Consider the following 10522-nt stretch of genomic DNA (forward strand, 5'->3'; position numbering starts at 1 on the left):
GCTAAAACCGTTTGACCTTGATAATAGACAAAACAAAACACAACGTCACGATTTCATGTCCTTATAAAAATATAATGTGCCCAGGAGATTCTATACATCTCTACTGTGTCAATTGATTTCGAATAATTACGTACTATATCCCGTACCTAATAATACCAATGATTGTTCAGTAGAAGTATAAAGCTTGTATTAGATGGGCACGTAGGCCTCTCTTTGTAGGTATCACATCTTTACAATTTATTCAAACTCCAAACAAAACTCAGTTTTTTACATTGGCGTTGTAAAAAATATTAACCATTCCTTAAATCGTCAATGCGCCATTAACTTTGGGAACTAAGATGTTATGACCCTCGTGTCTGCAGTTACACTGGCTCACTCACCTAAATCACTAAATATTGCAGACGAGTTTGTACATTGCCCTTCCGCCAAGCAATGTAAAAAAAAGTGATGTTTCGGTTAAAAGTGAGATAGAGCCAGTGCTATTCGAGACACGAGGGACGCAACATCATAGATCCAATGGTTGACAGCGTTTTTGCGATATATGAAGTTGTTTATACTAACTGAAGTACCAATCTGTGGGCGAAGGTTACCGCCACTCGCCATCAAGTGGCCCATTAAAAGACCAAGGGTCAATGCTGACCTTGCGACTTTCAAATCGCTAAACGTTCCGTGCACCGATGAGATATTAAGACTCGCACACATATTTATCATCATATATTTAAAAAGGGCAACAATATAATAATAATCTTTATAATATCTTAATAATAATAATTTTTCTTGTTAGAGATGGGTAAGAGTAACATACTGTGAATGTCCCACTCCCATCAAATTCAGTGGTGCTTGCCCGGGTTTAAGCCCACGATCATCGGTTAAAATTCAAGCGTTCTTACCACTAGGCCATCTGGACTTTTTTTGGTGTTTGGGTGGGCTTTGAATGGGTAAACAATTGGTTACCACTGATTGGCATTGAAAAATTCAATTTGCCAACACGTTGCCAACCATAATATCTAAGTTATGTGGTTGACTGTAATTATATTGCTGACTTATTAATTATTTATAGACACGCGGCGTTGATGTATATAACATTGCAAACGTCAAACGACATAACTAAAATAAATCACTGCCTGACATTGTTACTGCAGTGATTAAAAAAAATCTAGAAGTTTTAAGCGCCCTCTAATTGCTTCTCCTGTGACAATAGTGGCAATTCATTTATCGGAATGCGATTCCACAAGGAAATGTTGCTTGCATTCTTTGCCTCAACTTCCAGTTTGAAGTGTGAGTGAGCCAGTGTAACTACAGGCAGTTGGTGATGCATTGTTGAGGTAAAAAAGATGGTTAATATTTCTTTCGATAAAAATTTGTGTTTCATGTGGCCAATATGCTAGTCTGGATATCCATATTAAATTTAGAAAAGTCAAATTATCATGATTATTTTAAGAGCCTCTTTTATCTATTGACTAGCATATAATTTTCAGTAAATGTTATTTAACCAGAAAATGTCAGCAACAGACAGCCTCAGAAAGCACGTAAAGCCGTTAGTCCTTACCAGATAACTACATGTCGTGACTGATTGCCGTCTCATTGGATTAGAGAATGAGAGATTAACAGAGTACACCTGTGTTCTCACGCAGAAACATATGCATTAAAATAAATACAAGCGCCTATTCCAATCGAAGAATAAGTACAGATAAACAAACTTTACATTTAAGTATTCCATGTGATTTGTGAATAGCTCCGCTATATCGTGCACTATTCACAATTCTACCTTCAATTATAATACAAAACTATTCCACGTAACTATTTAAATCCCCTTTAATTTCATTTCCAAAGTTCCGATAACAATTTCACTATTTAAAACGATTTTTTTATGCTAATCCATAATGAATAGATTATTCGACGACTCTATCAATGATATCACGTGAATTCAATGTCAAAGTAGGTTATTGGTCTTTACTCCTTTTGTGGTTGAAATAGGCTATACATTATTGGCTATTCTCCGTTGGGAGCTGGCCGCCGTTGCCGAACGCGGTCAGGAGGACATTATTATTTTTCGTTTCATGTATACTTTTGTACGTAATGTTAATAAACCTTATATAATACTTTATATAATATTTATTTTACATTCTAATTCTATTTATATTCTTTTAGCTTAGTGAACTGTTGTTTAATAAAAAATACGAAAAATGTATTTATACATTATTTAAAAAGGCTCCTTATACCATGTTTAAATTATCATTTTACACGATCAAATTAAATTTATCAAATCAAATCAATAGACTTTTACTAAAAGTCCTTTTAAATCTTCAAGCGCTACCACCGGTTGGGAAAGTGAGAATATTGAATAATTAACATATATTAACCAACGGTAACTTGAAGTTACCACCATGTAGATTATATCAAGAAGATCCAACAAGAAACAATTATAACACTTTTCAACTGTATAATTCAATACAAAATATTACTATATCACAACACAAAATGTACCTACTGTGTGAAAATCAACTCGTAACTTCACGCTTATTTACTGTCTATATAATAAAACGCGTTATTTATTTACTTATTTCGCATAGGAAATGTTATTAGTAATGGGTATGCATGCTTGGTATGCAAATTTATAAATCGGAGTAGAGATTTTTTTAATACGACTGAAATTCACGCTTGTTACGTCAAAAGTCTAAGCTTAAAGCGAGCGAAACCGCGAAGCGCTTATGCTACTTATGTAATAATATTATATACTAAAAGTTTCTCCGAAACTCGCTGCATCTTCTGGAGTTTCTGAAGTTTAATGTATATTGGTTTGGTAGCTATTTCAGTTAGACACTACAAAAAGAAGTTCTCCCTATTTATTAGTAAGTAACATAGTACAGTGCAATAACAGTCGGTTAATGTACCACTGCTGGGCTAAGGCCTCCTCTACCTTTTGAGGAGAAGCTTATTCCACCACGCTATTCCAATGCGGGTAGGTAGAATACACATGTGGCAGATTCTCAATGAAATTAGACACAAGCAGGTTTCCTCACGATGTTTTCCTTCACAGTCAAGCACGAGATGAATTATAAACACAAATAAAGCACACGAAAATTCAGTAATGCTTGCTGGGGTTTTAACCCACGATCATCGGTTAAGTTTAACGTGTTCTAACCACTAGGCCATCTCGGCTAGTAGCAACATCTGATTTAGTCTAATCATGTAATATATTCAATTTGACGATGCTTAAATATTTTATTTAAAAAAAATATATAAAAATCATTAAATAGTAATTAATTTTTACCTAAATAATTAATCCGTAAATAATGTTAGTATACAAGAATAATACAAGAAATAATAAATAATTTTATGCAATTAGTTGTTTCTTCTAGCTACATTTTTATAAAAAAAATATGTGACTAGGCCTAAAAAAATATTTTATGAATTGTACACAATATAACAACACATACACACATAGAAACCTTACCTTTATATAACAACACTAAAAATTTAAACACAAGTATATTTTGAAACAGTCAAAAAAAAATTGTATAAATGTCGTCATGCGCGATTATCCACCATATTTATTAAGCCGCGACCGACGCACGCGCATTCAATTCACTGACTGAACGTTACTCGAGTTCGTTTTGCAGGTGAGAGTTTGTGTTTCGTTTGTAATATTTCAAACGAATCTGATTATTTTGTATATTATTTCATTACTAATATAATTTGTTCTTTGCATTGTTAAAATGCTTGTACAATTAAATAGATGGCAATTTCAATTGTACTACAAAGTCACCAAAAATACACAACATTGTAGCATTTTATTTAGAAAAGTTTTTAATTTTGAGCACAGGGCTAATCGTTAAAACAAATGGCATCTTCTCATCCCCATAATAGGATCCCATGATATCGCTTATGTAAGCACACTGAACCTACATCTCTTTCAACTTACAATTAGATAAGTAAAAACCTTATATAATCTCGTCATTAGAATTTGTCACATTTTTAAATCCTATAATATATTAAATAAAATTTAATTTTAAAATTATACGTACATATTTGCAAAAAAAAAAAACCAACAGATAAGTTAGAGCCGAAATGTATTTCAATTTGGAGTTTAAAGGAGCATAATGAATATGAAAAGTAAATCATTGAGATTTATTCATTTATACATATAACAATTAAAATATATTATCAAAATTCTGGTAATTTATATATTTCCTTTTTTTTATCGAATAGGAAGGTAGACGAGCATGTGGGCCATCTGATGGTAAGTGGTCACCAACGCCCTTAGATATTGGCATTGTAAGAAATGTCAACCATCGCTTACATAGCCAATGCGCCACCAACCTTGGGAACTAAGATTTTATGTCCCTTGTGCCTGTAATTACACTGGGTCACTCAAACCGGAACACAACAATATCAAGTACTGCTGTTTTGCGGTAGAATATCTGATAAGTGGGTGGTACCTACCCAGACGAGCTTGCACAGAGCCCTACTATCAGTAACAGTACTACCTTTCGAAATGTATTGTTGTTGTTATATGTACACACCGCTTATATATATAACGCCGTAGATTTCCGGTCCTGGTCAAAAAACTGGAATCAATCTGAAAAAATTATTGACTTTTCCTTTCAAGCATCCGTTTAAAGCATTACTTGGAAGTTGTATATAATATTTTCCAAAAGCTTTCACTCAGGTCGTGTGGGATTGTCATCCTGTCAGATTATAACTAAGAATACAGTGATCCTGTGCTTTCATATATACCTACTTAACCGTTTTAGTATCTATCGCGCAATTAAGATGGTCCTATTTTATTTTTTAAAATAATATACAGAAAATTTGTCTTATTCTAAGTATATTTTAGTGAAGAATCTTTACAATAAATAGAAGAATACGTAAAGAACGAGTTATCACGTATATGAATACTCAATATCAATATAAAAACAATCAAATATATGACGGCCATCGCAATATTCGGAAATTATACCATAGCTGTATAAAAATTATATTTATATTATTTTGTATTATTTATTATGGAAAAATAATTTTTCTTTGTATATATTAAGATTAGTAAGTTAATACGGGAGACATTCGATATAATAATAAAAAATATACATAAAAAGTAATAATGTGTGGACGCTGTGTTCTTATTTTTATACAGGATACACGAAATGCAAATGTAAATAATTAATTAATATGTATTCATTACGTATGTGTCGGGTAATATTGTGCAGCACGTGTGTCCACTAACTCGCAAAATACAGAGCAAGTACATTTATAGTACACGCGCCACGGGCACATAAGGGAGTAGAGAGCGGTGGCTGAGAGGAAGCATGACGGCACGGCAACGGCATGATAAGAGTTTCATGCCGTTTGTCGTCACTGGCATATGAGTCGGTCTTCAGAATCCAGCCATTACTAGTTTTCGAAGATCTCATCCGAGTATGACATTGATTAACTATTCTGAACTCAACGTAATAATTGAAAATATATATATTTTTTAATTTCATATCGAAACTAATATTGATATATTGGGATTTGCAGCAATATTAGCTTTCCCTATTTATTATATACGATTGGATACCAAACCATATCATTGATAACACTTAACGATCCAAAAGAATAATATAACAATAAAAGTGTATTGATTTGATAAGAAACGTTTTATGTGAAGCCTAAATGACTCAAACTTATTATATATTTTTTATAGAATAGGTAGGTGGACGAGCATATGGGCTACCCGATGGTCAGTGGTCACCAACGCCCATAGACATTGGCATTGTAACCTTGGGACACTGGCAACCTTGGGAACTAAGATGTTATGTCCCCTGTGCCTGTAATAACACTGGTTCACTCACACTTCATACCGGAACACAACAATACCAATTACTGCTGTTTTGCCGTAGAGTATCTAACGAGTGGGTGGTACCTATGGACGAGCTTGCACAAAGTCCTAACACCAGTAAAATTAATTTGACACTTAATTTGATACTTACCTACTACAGTAATATGGTAAATCGTATACCTTGAACTAGATAAATACATTTATCTTAAGGGCCCTCTTGGCACACATAAGTTCTCAAATTTATTACTTACACACACTATATTACATCATATATGTTTTAAACGCCTGCCAAAAATTTTAAGGCATTTACGTAAATTATTTACGTTGCTCTTATATATTTACGATAAACTAAACTAGTACTACTGAAACTAGGGCACCAAAGAGTACTGACTTGCGGTGATACTGTATTTGGTTCTTTTTTTTATATAGAATAGGAAGGCGGACGAGCATATGGACCACCTGATGGTAAGTGGTCACCAACGCCTTTAGACATTGGCATTGTAAGAAATGTCAACCATCGCTTACATATCCAATGCGCCACCAACCTTGGGAACTAAGATTTTATGTCCCTTGTGCCTGAAATTACACTGGCTCACTCACCCTTCAAACCGGAACACAACAAAACCAAGTACTGCTGTTTTGCGGTAGAATATCTGATGAGTGAGTGGTACCTACCCAGACGAGCTTGCACAAAGCCCTACCACCAGTAAAAACTTATCACCAAACCGTTTTAAGTTATAATTATTATTACAGTTAATGTCGCATATTACTTTCTGACATTTCATGTCTTTCTGCGGTCAGTTTCGAGTTTGTTTTTGTGTAATAGCTGTACAGGAAAAAAATATACATCAGGAAAAACAATATCTACAAATACAGAGTTCGATCCAATCTTAGGCATTTGTCCCATCGCCCACCGATTTGTTTAGAACATACATTTCGCACTAATTTGCATATAACGGTCTTAAATCTTTATATATGTATATATAATTTCAGTGTGCATGTGTTCGAAATACTTCTCCTATTAAATGGCTTAAACAGATTTTGATGAATTACTTTTGGTACTTTTGGGATCTCCTGAATTGTTCTTAGCCACAGTTAGATTTAATAGATGGCGTTAATTTTTAATTTCTTAATATATATTTTAATTCTCACGTATAAAAAAACATAGACGCTTTATTTTCAATTCTTCGAGTTATCAATAATGAAGTTTGCTTTCTTTCTTTAATTCATTGTCTATTTGTAGTGTCATTATGTGTATTATTATTTTTTATATTTTCTCCCATACAAAATAAATAGATACGTAATACGAAAAGATCATAAGAAACTTACCTAATTACGTATTGATTTATAAAATTACATAGCATATACATATATTTTTCCGTGTTTTCCGCCACAGAGAAGAGACAACGCACCAAAACTCTCTGCTGAGACACTCGAGCTCATGAGAAAACGACGAGAACTACCATCGTTTTTGTCAGATAAGGCCTTAAACCGAACAATAAAAACGCTGACGCGACGCGATGTCCGACGCTCCAATACCCGTGCCATCAAGGCTGCGATTGAGCAAAATCGGGGATCGAAAGTGTTCGCTCGCAAGTTTGGGAGGCCGCGTCTGACGAAACTTAAAACTGAAAATGGTGGGGTCGTTACCTCTAGGCCTGAGATTGTCGGAGAAGTAGAGAGGTTTTATGGGCAGTTGTTCTCTTCAAGATCGGATAAACCCGTGGGAATCAGTATTGATGACCAGCGCGCCCCTCTTATGCGCCATTTCTCCGAGGAGCTCCCGGTCGTTGACCAAGGCAAGATTAGGGCGGCTCTAGAACAGCTTAAAAACAACAAAGCCCCGGGAGATGATGGAATCACAACAGAGATGCTTAAGGCAGGCGGGACTCCGGTCCTGAAAGAGCTAGCCAGCCTCTTTAATTCCGGCATCCAACATGGCAAGACCCCGGAAACGTGGAGCGGGAGTGAGGTGGTACTGTTTTTCAAGAAAGGTGATAAAACCCTCTTGAAAAACTACAGACCAATCTCCCTCCTGAGTCACGTGTATAAGCTGTTCTCAAGAGTCGTCACCAACCGTCTCGCCAGACGACTTGACGAGTTCCAGCCCCCAGAGCAAGCCGGCTTTCGATCAGGCTACAGCACCGTGGACCACATCCATACTGTTCGGCAGATTGTGCAGAAGACCGAAGAGTACAATCAGCCGCTGTGTATGGCATTTGTGGACTACGAGAAAGCCTTCGACTCCATCGAAACCTGGGCAGTGCTCGACTCATTGCAGAGATGTCATATCGACTGGAGATATATCGAGGTACTGAGATGTCTGTACAACGCCGCTTCAATGACTATTCACATCCAGGACTGTAAGACGAAGGCGATCCAACTGCGCAGAGGGGTGAGACAGGGGGATGTAATATCCCCGAAACTGTTCACCAACGCGTTGGAAGACGTTTTCAAGATGCTGGATTGGACTGAGTATAGAGTCAATGAAAACGGCGAGTACATCTCACACCTTCAATTTGCCGACGATATCGTCATCATAGCAGAGTCGCTGGAACAACTCACCGAAATGCTGCGTAGCCTAGGCGAGTCTTCTAGGTGTGTCGGTCTCGGTATAAACTTGGACAAGACCAAGGTCATGTTCAATAGGCATGTCGTGCCGGGACCGATATACGTCGAGGGTAAACCTCTCGAAGTTGTTAGTGAATATACCTACCTAGGACAGATAATACAAGTCGGTAGGAACAACTTCGAGATCCGATCAGAAGCCGATCGAAGAATTCGCTTGGGATGGGCAGCATTTGGCAACCTTCGTCAAGTCCTCCAGTCTTCTATACCGCAATGTTTGAAAGTCTTCAACCAATGCGTCTTACCTGCCATGACATACGGTGCCAAAACGTGGACACTAACTGCGGGACTAGTCCACAAATTCAAAGTCGCTCAGCGTGCTATGGAGCGAGCTATGCTCGGAGTATCTTTGAAGGATAAGGTCAGAAATGAGATTATCCGGAAAAGAACCGGAGTCACCGACATAGCTTGCAAAATTAGCAGGCTGAAGTGGCAGTGGTCACGTATGTCGTAGGACCGATGGCCGTTGGAGCAGACGAGTCCTAGCGTGGAGACCGCGAATCGGCAAGCGCAGCGTAGGGCGCCCTCCAGCCAGGTGGACCGACGACCTTAAGAAGGTGGCGGGCACCAACTGGATGCGGAAGGCGGAGGACAGGGAGCTTTGGCGCACCTTGTGAGAGGCCTATGTTCAGCAGTGGACAAAGATTCGCTGTTGATTGATACATATATATACATACATTTTATATATCGTCGTAAGTTACGGCGACAGGTTGAGATAACGGCGCACTATACTAGCTGAATGAGACCTCATGAGACAGATTTTTAACTACTAAGTATTTTTTTATGTTTAGATAGCTTTAAGTTTGGCTTTTGTACTACACAACTTGTGGTCAAAAAAAGTGTAAGTAAATCTGTATCTGTAAAAGAATATCTGACTCACTGATTTATCAACGCACAGCCCAAACTACTAGAAATAGCTCCATCAAAATCTGCATACGGGTTCCTTTAACACAGTAGGTTACTGAGATAGTGATATAGGGGATAAATTTTTGTGTGATATTCCTTCATTTTTGAAAAAAGAACTATGGAAATTGGTATTTATGAATTATGAACGCGGCGAACATAATCAAAGATCGCTAATTAAAATCAGAGCAAGTATTGCTCTTATCAATTGATTACAGTTTCTCAACTGTTTTTATATTTATTGCTTATTTCATGATGATGAAGTTCTGAAATTAAAATTATTGGAGCTGAGTTCAAAGTTTGAGAGATATCCCAACGAGCAATAATGCAATCTGGTATTCTCTTCAAAAGGTGATACGTCTTTGTTTATGTATTAACTTTATATACTTTTTATATATTTCAGTGGCAGTCCTATACGATACTATTACTTACAACCCGGGTTCCTTCAAACGAGGCGTGAAGAGGCATCTTGCGGGCCGGCAAGGCGAAGGCGGCTAGTGCAGAACGTTTTTCCCGTCTGTACTGGCCGTCGTCGCATTTGGACTCTACTACCACTTACCATCAGGTGGAGTAGAGTCATTTGCCCTCCCGGCGAATATAAAAAAAAAAAAATTTAGTCAATAGATGTCGCTGTCGAAGTTTAAAGCAGGTAATATTGAGTAGTGAGGAGGGGCACAGATAAGGGGAAGCCTACACGCTGGCTGCAGTTGATGCAAATGGTGATGGTTAGTAATATTGTTATTTCAAGACTACGTCACAAGGGTTAAAAGCAATTACACATACAAATGTACTCAATTACATATACTATAAATACTATATTTATGTAACTGTATTATTTTACATAACTAGTAATTATTATAATTCCGAGATGGTCTAGTGGATGGTCCTTGTTCTAACAAGTATAAGTCATCTTTAATGTTACAGGCAGGCGTACAGGCAAATGGGCCACCGGATGTTTAGTGGTCACCACCGCCCATAGACATTGACTATGTAATATTAACAACTCCTTATATCGCCAATGCGCCACCAAGCTTGGGAAGTAATATGTTATATCCATGGTGTCTGTAGTTACACAAACTCAGTTATTCTTAATATCGGAACGCAACATTACCAATTATTGCTGTCACAAGTGTATACATTCGGCAGTAGAGCAGCTTGGGAGAATAAGCT

General features: G+C 36.9%; 1 protein-coding gene across 3 annotated transcripts in view; it reads right to left on the minus strand.

The window, feature by feature from the left end:
• LOC126773795 (cationic amino acid transporter 3) overlaps nucleotides 1-9344 on the minus strand; it is a 54943-nt gene extending 45599 nt beyond the window's left edge. The window contains exon 1 of one of the 3 annotated variants that reach the window (XM_050494977.1): nucleotides 9330-9344. The gene's annotated coding sequence lies outside the window, so the exon portion shown is untranslated. Of the gene's footprint in view, nucleotides 1-2363; nucleotides 2414-3457; nucleotides 3578-9329 lie in introns of those variants that run through there. The other 2 variants (XM_050494974.1, XM_050494976.1) reach the window with 2 other exon arrangements.
• Nucleotides 9345-10522: the final 1178 nt, after the last annotated feature.

The sequence above is a fragment of the Nymphalis io genome, chromosome 15 (assembly GCF_905147045.1).
Source record: "Nymphalis io chromosome 15, ilAglIoxx1.1, whole genome shotgun sequence".
NCBI classification, from domain to species: domain Eukaryota; kingdom Metazoa; phylum Arthropoda; class Insecta; order Lepidoptera; family Nymphalidae; genus Nymphalis; species Nymphalis io.